Source organism: Macrobrachium rosenbergii, chromosome 3, assembly GCF_040412425.1.
Source record: "Macrobrachium rosenbergii isolate ZJJX-2024 chromosome 3, ASM4041242v1, whole genome shotgun sequence".
NCBI lineage: Eukaryota > Metazoa > Arthropoda > Malacostraca > Decapoda > Palaemonidae > Macrobrachium > Macrobrachium rosenbergii.
The window spans coordinates 42,423,977-42,437,883 of NC_089743.1; the positions used below are offsets into that span (position 1 = coordinate 42,423,977).

At 34.1% G+C, this 13,907-nt stretch overlaps 1 long non-coding RNA gene across 4 annotated transcripts in view; it reads left to right on the top strand.

Moving 5' to 3' along the window:
• LOC136854753 (uncharacterized) overlaps nucleotides 1–13,907 on the top strand; it is an 89,756-nt gene that overhangs the window by 42,142 nt on the left and 33,707 nt on the right. For 2 of the 4 annotated variants that reach the window (XR_010857779.1, XR_010857785.1), the window contains exons 2-3: nucleotides 6,888–7,033; nucleotides 12,308–12,489. This is a non-coding gene — a long non-coding RNA (uncharacterized lncRNA). The remainder of the gene's footprint in view (nucleotides 1–6,887; nucleotides 7,034–12,307; nucleotides 12,490–13,907) is intronic. The other 2 variants (XR_010857791.1, XR_010857789.1) reach the window with 1 other exon arrangement.

Sequence of the window (13,907 nt, forward strand, 5' to 3'; positions counted from 1 at the left end):
TTAAGGGTTTTACGCATTTGTAGCCAGCAGTTCATTGATGCTGAGATCAAAACTATTTATGATATTGCTTTGGAACTTAAATACCCAAGGACCTTTGTAGATGTAGCATGGAAAAGATCCAGGAAAACATTTTTATTTAACTAATAAAAACACTCGAATTCGGCAAGCATAATATTCTCAAATTATCGTATGATGAAAGGTTTTTACAAATTCCTAGAATTTTAAAGTTTTTCAGCATAAATGTTGTTTTCAGTAATTTTAATGCTAAGAGTTTAGTAGTAAAAAACTCTCTTAGAGATGTTTCTGGCTGCATTTATGAAATTCCTTGTAAAAATGTGATAAAACATATTATGGACAAACTGGAAAAATTACTTTCTCAACGAATCAAACAACACCAATATTCTGTGAGAACTGGCCAAATATCGAATGCATTATTCGTACATATGAGAGATTTAGATCACCCTATTAACTGGAGTGAAGAAAGATCTTTAGTCCCGTGCAACGACACAGTTAAAAGGAATATTATTAAATCTTGTTTCACCAAGTCAAGTAATGAAATTTGTTCTAAATTTAAGCCTTGATGCCTTCATAATTTAAGCCTTGATGCCTTCATAATTTAACATGTTTTTGCAAGTTGTTGATAAATGTAAACCAAAATTTTATTATTCAGTTTTATCTCTTGTAGTTACATGTTTTTAGTTTGTGACTAGTGTGATTATCCTTGATTTTCTCTGGATTTACCCTCTTCTGTCTTGTTACCCCCTAACCTGTCTCATTTGCGCCCAACGATGCGTTGATAAACGTGAAAGCGCTAAACTTCTGCCTACCAACGAATATATACTATCTGGTATTCAATTTTATTCATGTTATTGGCATTTTGTATGGCTAAACTTTTTGCAAATGCATCTCTTGTAGTTAGGTCTATGTTTTTCTGAGTTTGTGACTAGGCTAAGTTGATTAATAATCAAGGGGATTATCCTTGATTATCTCTCTGTTTATTACCCTTTTAAAATTGACCATCTGGATATATAGATATTCTTGTTCTTTTGTTTACTTTATATTATAACCTTCTTTCATCTGTCTCATTTGCACCCAAGCCCAGAACGATACCAGCGTTGATAAACGACAACATTTCATTCGAATTATCCCTTCTGGAGTGAATAAGATAGAAATCATCAACACACAATCACGTGTGGAACAGAAATAAATTTCTGACTGTCGGGATCGAACCCAGGTCTCTCACTGAACTGCACCTTTACCTGCCCCAACTGTCATTTTCCGGTGGGAAATTCAACTTATGTACTGAAGTCAGGTGGAAAGCAAGGGCGTTATCCACTGGGCCATGTCTATCTACTGTGATCTTTTAAGGTAAGCAGTTGCTCTCAGGTTCCGATATATATATATATATATATATATATATATATATATATATATATGAATGTGTGTGTGTAAGTATATATGTAGGAGGAGTAATACCGATAGAGGAAAATACTAAAATTGCCCCGCAGATATACTGTAGGAACTTTAGAACTCCCAACTTGATTATAAAGAATAACTCTCAAAACAAGAAACTTAATCTTGATATGTGTAACGTAGTGTACAAGTATACATGTCAGATTGCGAACTGCAAGTCGCGAAATATTACATATATTGGAAATACTACAACTTCACTATCAAGAAGACTTACTGTGCATTTGCAAAATGGTAGTGTTAAAAATCACACGAGAGAGAGAGACACGATGCGGCTGTAACCAGTGAAATGCTTGAGGCCAACACCGAAATTATTGACAATGTTTCTGACGCTAAAAGGCTAAAATACATTGAGGCAATATACATAAATATTCATAAACCTCCCCTAAACCTACAAGGAAAGGAATCAACGCAATAATTCTACCTGCCGATCGTGAAAGGAGAAGAAATACAGCACACTAAAAATGTGTCGCCGATGTTGGATTTATGAAAATATTTTAGTTATCTTTATTTTTCTTATGTTTTATGTTATTCTATCCTGATATTGATAACTTTGTATTTACCTTTAATTATACTTTTTATGTGTGTAAAAACTATATTAATTTTACATATACTACTTGAATGTCTCTTTGATGGTTCTTTGTTGACCATCTATTTTCAGCTATTTATTTTTCGTCTGGTTGTTTCCAAATATGTAAATACCTAAAAAGCAATTGTTGGTAATTGTTAACAGGCCAGTTGTAAACAAGTTTAGTAACAAATCTGTATGCTTTAACTGTTAATTTCAAAACGCCAACTGCTGAATATATACATATATATGTATATACATGTATATACATATATGTACATATATGCATATACATGTATATATGTAGGTGTATATATGCATATATATGTACATATGTATATATATAATTTATATATATATATATATATATATATAAATATATATATATATATATATATATATATATATATATATATATATATATATATATATATATATATATATATATATATATATATATATAATATATCTTTTCCTGTAATACTACAGTGTAATATGAATATAAGAAGGCCCATAAAAAAACTATTTAAACGTTGAAACCATATATTTCAGGCACTTGCTTCTGTGCCCCTGTTCACTGGTAGAATATGGACAGATGAAATGTTACAAGGGTAATATAGGGTATATAGGCTATACAAAACATAAAGGTGGGCCTTAAGTCCGATGGTATGAAGTGGAGGTCGCCAAACGGGAGCTAATGAGGCCAAAAACCACTAGGGAATTGGTCATTCTCCTCCTTCTTAGGAAACGGTCACCTTCATACCATCGGAGACTTACACCTTTATGTTCAGCAAGTGCAAATATATGGTTTCAACGTTTAAATAGTGTTTTATGGGCCTGTTTCAATAATATTCAATATGCCCGAAATATATGGTTTCAACGTTTAAATAGTGTTTTATGGGCACAATTGTTCTGTGCATTAATAGAGTTACTAAAAGGACCTCATTCAAACTGGATGGTATCTAATGGAGTTTTTATTAAAAAAGTTACAAGCTTTCTTGGACACAGTCCACATTATCAAGTATCCGGATACTTGATAATGTGGACTGTCTGTCCAAGAAAGCTTGTAACTTTTATATATATATATATATATATATATATATATATATATATATATATATATATATATATATATATTATAATGTATATATATATTTATATTATATTATTTATATTGGTATTGTATATAAAATATATATATATATATGTGTGTGTGTGTGTGTGTGTGTGTGTGTATCTTAAAGCAGAAGGTACATTTTAGGGGTTGTGAATCCCCCTTGGGGAGGAAATGCCATAGATGGCAAATTAGCCTCTCCCTCTTTGGGCCAGGAGCAGCCACGATGTTAGGACAGTTTCTTTACTGCATTGCTATTCAGTGGAAATAACTGGTTTGGCCTAGAAAGTGCTGAAGGTTTGGGTTTCAGTTATACCCTAAGGCTGAGAAATACTTAGCAATGAGTTGTGGACCCCTTGGTAGGAGGAAACGTCTTCTAATGGCAGAAAAGCCTCTTCACATTAGCCAGAGCCTCTTCACATTAGCCAGTGGTAATTGCATTCACTCTTGTAGGATGCTGGCAAATTATAGCTTTCTTGCTGCATTAAATGGTGTAACAGTCGCCCAATGGTCAGCAACATTAAGGTTGCAGCCCTATGCCCTGCATTTGTTTGCAAGTGACCAGAAATGTAGAGATGATGCATCTTGGATTTTTTAATGTTCTTGGATGTGATACAGATAGGAAGAAATACATGGTAGCTGTATTTTTAATAACCATATAGCTTATTAACGTCTCGAATTCTTCACACTTTCAGGATACATTTGTCACCATGAGGCCAAAAATCCAAATGAAGAAACAAAAGAAATTCTGATTCCTGTGGCAATATTCAAACCTGCATCACTTCACCAGTTTGTTTAAGGCGAGGAAGTTAAATGTTTGGGTCTTGAGTGGGCCAAAGATTAAAGAGCATTGTGCACAGGAATGGGATGGACAAATGATGATTTCGTTTGGGGGATCTGAACCCGTAAGCTACGGATGGTGTAGCACTTGTGTCAGGGACACTCTGGGAATAGTTGAAAGAGTACAGATATGTTATTCCGAGAATTGTATGGGTAAGGTTGTTTGTGCCAAGAGAAAAAGGTTTGGTATTGAGTGTGCATAGACCAGGGTTGAATGAGAATGAAATTCAAAGAGACTGTTCTTGGATAGCATGAAAGGGTGGTTGTGCTATGTGATTTAAATGCTAAGGTAGGTGACAGAGGAAGAGATGATATTATTGGCAGGTATGGAGTACCTGGAGTAGATGAGAACAGAGAGGGTTATGTGGAAATGTGTTTCGAAAGGGGCTTGACTGTTGGAAATTTTAGGTTCCAAACAAAAGCATTTTTACAGGTAGATTTGGGAAAGAGAAAATGGTTAGAGAAAAAAGTGTTTTTGATTATGTATTTGTTCAGAGTAGACAGAAGAGCAAGTTGATTGCTGTAATGGTGAGAAGTAGAGTGGCAGGAAGTATATCTGATCATTATTTGGTTGAAGCAAAAGATAAGATAGAAGAATGTTCAAGTAGGAGAGGAAGGTGTGAACATGTAGCCATCAAGACAAGTGAGTTCCAGAAGGAGGAAGTAAGGTGCATCTGATCTTTTATTCGTCTGAATGACGTTTCAGTAGTTGAATGTCAATTCAACAGGAAGTTTTCCAATTTCAATGCTGATATTTTCTTCTCTGTTTCTATTTTTTTTTTTACAACATATAATGAGAAAATGGATGAAAATGGGTCACGGTTAAAGACAGAATTTGAAGAGCCTGTAAAATTCCAGGATGGCGTTGTAAAGTCAGCAGGCATATTGGTTTGTTCAGGAAAGTGGGGAGAGGGAGTATAAGTAGTGGGTGATTGGGAGAGGAAATGAGGTGAAGGGGGGAGAAGAAGGCAAGCAATAATAAGGAGGAAAACGTTATTAAAAGCTTCAGAGAGAACAAGAAGTTCTACAAGGAAGTTAAATGTAGAGAGAAACGTAAATGACTGAGTGGCTAGTAGAATAAGCAATGCAGGTGGGGAGATACTGTGGAAGAGATATCTCGGGAGATAAAAAGAATGAAATAAATGGTATACATTTGATAAATTTTTCAATACTGTAGGTCCAGGGTAGGACATATTTGATAAAATCTTTATCAATGTTATCAGTCAAATTCTTCCTTCTATGGACAAGAACACTTTAGAAAACGAGCAAAAAAAAAAAAAAAAAAGTGCACGAAGTACCTACTTTGTTATTCCATGAATACCAATGACCGTCTCGCTTAAATTGTTTACCCAATTCAATTTCACTGCACTCCTGCCCCTATCGATGGTAGTTAGGTGTTGAAAGTCTCTTTGACAGGTTCTTTGTTTGACTTTAATATTGGTTTGTTTACGTATGAAGTCATGATTTTAATTCGAGGAACGTTAAACATGAGAATTTTGGTTATTTTTAGTGGTCTAGGAAAGAATACCCAGTCATTGACATAATGTTATATGCATTTTTATCAAGGGAGAAACAGTCATTGTTGTTACTCAGGAAATGTTTAAATTAGCCTAGGAAACAAAATGATATTAAACGTACTAAACAGTCCAACAGGAAAATGAATTATGCTATAAGAACTTGACATTACTAATATATGAGTAGAACCAAAGAACTTTTTTTTGAAAGATCAGTGTCTTACCCAAAAATCTTGGGTTTGATCCATGGAAGACATTAGTGAATAAATGTTGAGGTTTGTGTGTAAGTAAAGTAGCCGTCAGACAGTTCTAATAGACATATATTCATAAATCCATGTTTTTAGAAGTAGCAAGCAATTCTTGAGTATCACTATTACCGGTAAATTTATATTTCCAAAAATCTTTCTTGCCTTGTCACCAAAAAGTTTCATTTCAGTCACTTATATGTGGAATGAAAATTTTAGAGACTACACTTCTGCACTTTCGTTCGCAGTATTGAACGACCTCAAACTGGCTCCAGCCCCTTACTTCCTTTAATTTACATATTGCAGAGAATAGCTATCAAAGGGAACTGTAGTGACCACGAGAATGTAATGTTTGGTGTGCCTCAGGGTACGGTGCTGGGTTTGATTAAGAAAACAAGATGGTTTCTTGAGCAGATGATACCATCAGATTGTAGACTTATGGTTTCAGATTCTTTTTACATAGAGTTCTCAACAGTTAGGGCAGGGTGACAATGAATGAGAGTGAAACTGAACTCAAGGCATGTTTCTTAGTAGGTGTAGGACATCGGCTCACCTTCCACCCAGATCTTTTCATTGACAGCATTTCGTAATCTACCTGCAACTTATTTTAAACTGCAAGTGTTAGTTTTGACTGCAGATTCATTCTTGAGAAACATATTCACTCCATCTCTTCTTCAGTTTTGTAAAAAGTGACAAGCTGAGGAAGTCTTTTCAAGATTTGAGAGACCTGTTTGTTTTGAAGTGTTTTTATTCTTTTAATGTTCCCAGTTTCAGTTTTGTTATCCGCTTTGGCCTTCAGCAACTGAATCGTATCCTAAATTGTTGGATTAATACTAAATTTCGTATTTTAGATCTTGGTATTAGTCTCAGGCAAATTGATGCCCAGATGGGATTTTCCTTTGACATACACAAATTTTCAGTTTACTCTTGAATGCATTATTGAACTTGAAAACTTTAAATAATGTTTCAGTGATATCACTGTGTTTAGCTAATAGGGCATACGTATAATTTTATGCTCACATGGCAGACCTACGGTTGATAGGTTTGATTAGATGCACAAGGTAGACCTTCAGTTTATAGTTTTAATTACACACATCGTTTTGTGTTTGATTTCTAATGCGAAAATGTCATTTCAGGATCCGATGGCAAACTTACGATTTCATTCAAGATTTAACCCAGGGTCAACCAAACTACATTGACTCTGGACTGATGATGTTCGCCTAGTGCCATGGAACAAGGACTGGGCTACTTCAAGGATTACCGAAAAGCTAAAGTCAGTAACGTGAGTATCTGACTCCCTCCTTAATAACAAGTTCTTTTGAACGTAGTCTTAAGAGTTATGGTACTTTCCGAAGGTTAATATTTTTTTATCGGCAGTCATTAAAGATGTTTAGTAATGTTTACTGTCATATGTGATACAGGTCGTAGGAAGCAGTTGAACTAGAAAATTGACAAATTAGTTTAATTGTGGTTAAAGAAACAGTAGCTCTTATGATCCATTTAATTGATATACACACACAATTAAATACATGACATAATTCCACAAACAAAAAAATGACTGAAAAAAGTGGTTGTTGTCAAAGAGAGAGAGAGAGAGAGAGAGAGAGAGAGAGAGAGAGAGAGAGAGAGAGAGAGAGAGAGCTTCAGCATCTTAACTACAAGCACATCAATATAAAAATCTTATTTAAATCTTAGCTGCTGCATGGTCAGAAGGGGGAAAACATATTTCCTTTTTACAAACTTGTTAGCTGATGGTGGATGTCATCTTTCTATTTATATAAAATATATACTGACCTGAATGTTGCGCCATTTAAAAGGCGAAATGGCGGATTTATCCCAACAATAAACGAATCTATAATTACAATATTTTGCCCATGGTTAGTCCCGACTTAAACCTGAGTTCTAATACCAATGATAGATTGACTATTCTTCTTGACTTTGGCACATCAATCCGGCCCTCTCTCTTATAAAACTGAGAACTTCTCTGTTCTTTCCATTTTGGCTTCTGTTCGAGGTTGGTCCCCTAGCGATTAGAAAGAAAGTTGAATGAAAATGAAACCAACTTTTGGCAAGAAAGGAGCTGAGCATTTAGATGTTTCAATAAGCCAACATATAGTATCCTTTAGGACGTGTAGGAATGATATTGCTAAGTCAGCCTTGCTAAGGGGCACCAGGTTTTGATGGCAGCCCTAACTGCGTTGCATGCTGCCTTTTACATATCAGCTTTAGATGACTGAGGGGTCAGGTTGAAATACCTCGGAATAATAATATAATAATAATAATAACACAATGCCAGACAATGTTTACAGTTACGTACGACAGGCCAGGTAACCTTATGATTGTAACGTGCTCCAAATGAAATTACCTTGTCACCCCAGATGGAATAAAAACCACAGTACCCGTTTTTAGTTTCATGGGCATTGCAGTTATTGAATTAATATTATAGTTACTGAATATAAAAGTGAAAGCAGTTCATTTGTAGGAAGACAGAACCTGGTTCCATGAGAAATACATGGCGCCATTAGAATCCCCTTGAAGCAGTTGTTCTAGTTTTGCATTGTTTAGTTTGTAATGGAAATTCAAACGTGGAAGAAAAAAAAGATACAACAGAAATTATAAGGAAGTTGTGTCCTCATATTAACTGTCACGTTAACCTGACAAGGTTAGAACGGATAAGTAAGACCAGGATGTAAAAAAACAATATTTTTTAATGAACTCATAACACAGGGTAAAATGAAGGACATTCCACCTTCTTAACGCCCTTTTGAATCAATACAAATGTTAGCCCCGTGTAAACTGAAAACCTTAGATCTGTTTTCCTCCTCCAAAAATTACGGATAACCTTCAAAAACGTGCTTTTGAGTATCTAAGAATAGAATCACTTTCATAATATGAAGCAAGCGTAAAGCCATTGAGAAGTACATTGGAAATTGCTGACATTGCATGCTAAAAATTCCCACCGAAGGCTGTTGTTAGTTACTTGATATTAGTGTATGGGGCTAATGTAAATCAGTCCCATTGAAATAGGAGCAGCATACATTAGGCAGCTATTGTGTACTTCGCAGTCACTTCCCAGTAGCAGACTATATATAAAAAAAGTTGTCAATTAAGAAAATCACTAGACTTGATATTTTATAGAAATATGTATAAGGAACGAACTTCAAGAACAGAATTCAATTAGTAAGAACCCTTTACGATTAACACTTTCACAAAATAGTAACTCACAGTACAGTCACAATTATATATTCCATGAATAACTGGACGTAAGCAGCATAACGTTAATTTTAAAATTCAAGTGTGCTCCTGGTCCTAATAAGGTTGGCAGTCCAGTTCTTAAAAATGCAAGAAAATGTGGAAATATACAGAAAAACCAATAAAACAATGACAGAACGAAACAGGTAAAGACAGACCAAAATTAACAAGCAAAATAATAGTTTCAAAATTATTTTTTTTTTTCCTAACCCTGGGGACCGGTACCTTGTCCAGAGCCTTTTCTGCGGAAGAGTTTGTAGACCAAAAATTTTTTTCTTTATCACAACAAACTACAACAGCTGTCAACCTCACTCCCCCCAAAAAGGACTTAACATTATTATGGCAAGAATGCAACTCATGATTGCAATACATAATCTGAGGATCATTATTAAGCTTACACATCAACGTACAAAAGAACATTGAAATTTTGAAATCCATGCCTTGACTACACTCATCTATACTACATAAAACATCTGGTAGGTTCTCACTTGGCCTATTTAGTTCAGTATTACTCCCTGTCAGTAGAATATGCGAATACAGTGTTTATATTACAGTGTTTATATATATATATATATATATATATATATATATATATATATATATATATATATATATATATATATATATATATATATATATATATATATATATATATATATATATATATATATATATATATATATATATATAATATTATATGCATATTATATATTATTTGTAAAATTTTAATATATTTATATATATATATTTATATATATATCATAAAATTTTAATATATAAAGCACTGTATTCTTCTGTAATTGTATTATCACACAGATTACACTTAACAGCTATAGACATATATGTGTATACAGTATATGAATACACGAAGGTATACATACATATATATACACAGACTACAGATGAAGTGAATTATATATATAAACAATTAACCTCTACGTAATACTGCAGTGTAAAGATCTTCATAAAGGGAAGGGGACTGAAATAATGTAATATTTATTATTACAAATATTTGGGCGATATTCCTTGCGCTTTCTTTATTACATATTTCATTGCAGAGTACAAAAAATTGGTATAAACTATATCCCCTGACTGAGGACTTTAAAAAAAAAAAAAAAAACTAGTTTAAGTAGGGTCTGGTTTTATCCATTCAGAATGACCAGATATATATAAATATATACCTCATGATTTCTTGAAGAAATTTCAGTACACCTGCATTGCTAAATCATCAGATATTGGTAAAATGAAATATAAAAAGGAAAGATGATCAGAAGGCGGCAGCAACTGCATTGCAAAAAATATTGCTGCTAAATTTTAAAGAGTTTCTTAACAACATATGATCATGGTCACCCCAAGTTTAAAAAAAAATTACCCCAAGATGCCCAGTATTGAAGACTGGCCAACTTAATCAAAATTGAGTATAATCTATCTTACAATCTTAATACTTAGAATTTTTCTTATATTCTATATTTACATATACAAAAATATTTATAAATACTGCTATTTCACACTCTCCTTCAAGCACTCTTTAATATAGAAGTGTCCTTAGATATTTCTATAGACATATGTTTATAGTATAATGTATATATTTATTTTTTTACCAATATTCAAAAGGTTAATATAGAGCTTTGGTGTACAAAAATATTTTCTTCTCGTAGGGTACATAATTTCTTTTTCTATTCTAAATTGGAACCAACTTTACATCAGTCACAAAAAGAAGATTATGCAAAAAAATTTCTCATGTGATATAAATATACATCTTGTATAAATATATCATTTCAAAAGATGATTTTGTTTTTCCAGTCATAAAAAAATTGTATACGATTTTTAGAATACTTATACACGTGAAACAAAAAAAATGAAAGTGACTGTTTACTCCAGAAAAATACAGGGTATTCTTAAACTATAGTCTATGACACTAAAGTAACAGTCAGTCACTCAATCAATCCCCAGTCACACTGTCCATCGTCTCCACACGTTGTATAGACAGTGTAAAGAAGGGATTGGGTTTGTCAGCCTATGTGACCATCCCTAGAGAAGCCACTGCCAAACTGGCTTTTTAATGTGCTGCGGAAAAATTATTAATAATCAGAGTAACTTATATCATGAGCTACTGAACACTTACTACGACGTGTACTATAACTTACGAACTCCTACTTAACACAGTTCCCCCTGTGATGATGAAACTATTCTTCTCCTACTCTGCAACTTGACATTCTAAACTGACAGGAAACTGTGGAAAGAGTAGTGACAAACTAGTCGTCGAGTGTAAAAACTGACGCGATGGAAAAATAATATAATCTCTTAACTCACAGGAGTGAAAGGTGAGATTTCGTCACCATTTCGTCTCCATGTGAAGTCAGGCATTTAATTTGAAAAAATTGAAACGAGTTGCTTTCAATGGATCCACAGCTAAATTAGTTCATATTAATGACTAAATATTGAGTACGTCGTATGCGGCGTATAATCGAACGGTATATGTTTCCAAATGTGTTTTATTTGAGATAAGTCGACCGACTGATGATGGTATCTGTATTTCCCATTAATAACTTCTAGAGTTCTGTGGCAACGCACTGTTTCCTAATCCAGGTGTTGCATTTTTGAAGCCATTACCATCACAGACATTTCAAGGGAATCAGAACTGGCATAGTTTAGATGTATTTAAAAAAATAACATGAGCCTACTAGTATTTTTACTCACCATCATCAGGGCAATTACTTAATGGCACGAAGTTTATTTTGCCCTTGTCTTTACGTATCTTGACAGGTTTCTGGTTAATTTGGAAGTAATAAAAGCTATTTAGTGAAGGATGCATAATCAGATTCATCATGACTTATCAGTTAATAATGTCTTCAGGAGAATACAGTATACTGCGTCAGTTGCTCCTTTAAGATCTGCCCATCAAGTTTTAAGATTACTCATTTATTTTGCCTTATACTTTTAAAAATTAACTTGGCCTGCGTATCACAGACTTAGTAGGCAACTCGTCAAAAACTAATTTATACTTGACTCCACACTGACTTCAGTTTATGCAGAAGCTCATAAAAATATATGAGTATTTGCTGTAGGAAATTTCTCCAAATCAGTCATTTATTTGACATTCCAAAAACAAAGGTTCGTACTTGGAAAATATTGTAGCAACTTGAGGTTTAGCAATGTAATACACAAAAAATATTGCACATGTAAGAGATGGGCTGTCTTAGAGAAATTTAGGTTTCCGTTAGATAAAAGGTTCTATTAATCTTCAGCAGAACTAGATTTAAAAAATATCACAAATTTTTAAAGTAATTTGTATTTTCCCCAGGCATACAACTGGCGTTTATCATATAAGAGTATTCCTCAGCGTGAGCTGGAAGCAGTTGTTGAAACTTTATAAACAAGGTAGTTCACTGTTGGTAGGTGGGTGAGTAGGGGGAAATCCCCCACTAATCTGCTGTCATCACCCACTTTTTCCTTCAGCATCAGTGATTAAGGGGGACGTCCAAGGTGAGATCATGATAAAAGACTCTGGTTTGTAATGCCTAATTGAAAAAAAACATGTAGTATTTGTGATTTGTTTCTTCAGGAATACAAACCTTCACATTTTATGCAGGAGGCTCACTACTGAGGTGGGAGGATGGTCTTAACTGATTGGCAAGTTGAATCTCCTTTCAGAAATGCCATGCTCTTGGTTACAATCATGAGGAGAGGAGCAATTATATTGACAACACATATTGTCAATATTTTATGTTTTGATGTTGGAGATTACCATACATTCAAGACACTCACTAGGCTCACAGAGGCTAACAATTGGTAACGTTTATTTTGGGCTAGGCTAGTAAAACATGAGATTATGGGTTGGTTTCATATTTAGATGGCACTTGATGCATTACCTGAGGGACTAAGTCTGTCGGCATGCCCTTCCGAATATAGGCCAATTTCGGTTACCCTTGTTTTATCTAAGATTTTTGAGAGGCTATTCCCTAAGCAGTTTGGGTATTGTAAAGGCCTTGGTACTTGCGATGCGCTCTTGTCAATATCTGCTGTCTTGCAGTGTGCTTTTGATGAGAGTACAGAGGCATGCACAGTGGATGTAGATTTTTATGTAGCCTTTCACTGTGTGAATCATAAGCACTTACAAGCTAAGATTATTGGGAATTGGTGGAACTTCTGTTAATACAGTATTTATAATGAGTTTTAAATAGGCAGAACCCAAAGGGTCTGTGTTGATCACCAGTATAGTTGCTATAGTAGTATCATTTCAGGTGTTCTTCACAGTAGTGATTTTGGGGCTTTGCTATTTTTTACCTATACTAGCGATATGTGGCAAGGTTGGGAGAACAAATTGCATACACCAGTGATGCTACTGTTCTAGCTGTTGGTCCTTCTCTGCACCTTAGGTCTGTGGTTGCAGAACCCTTGACTAGAAAATGGGATGTGTTTATGAGTGAAGTAGACTTTGGGACATGAGGCTTAACACTTTTAATACTCAAAGTATGATAGCTTGTCGATCTTTGACCTTTTCATCCTAATTTACATTTAAATGGTACATTTTTAAATGTCACTGACTACTTAAGGTGTAACTTTTGATAAGAAATTTACTTTTGAGAAGCATATATGTAATACGGCTTCCTGTGTTTCTCAAAAAGTTGGTATGTTATGGAAATGTTTTATAATGTTTCCGGATGAAGCTATTCCTTTTTTGTTCTTCCCTGTTTGAAGTACTGTTCTCTAGTATGGTCTTCTAGTACTGACTGTCATCTCCAACTTGAGTTGTGTCATCAGTAAAGTTTATTTTGCCAACTCTTAATGTTGACTTATGGCATAGACACAAAGTGAGTCCATCATGTTTGTTACATAAAATAGAATACAATGACAAACATCATCTGCACTCTTTTTTACTAGACCTAGTTGGCTTTGCTTGC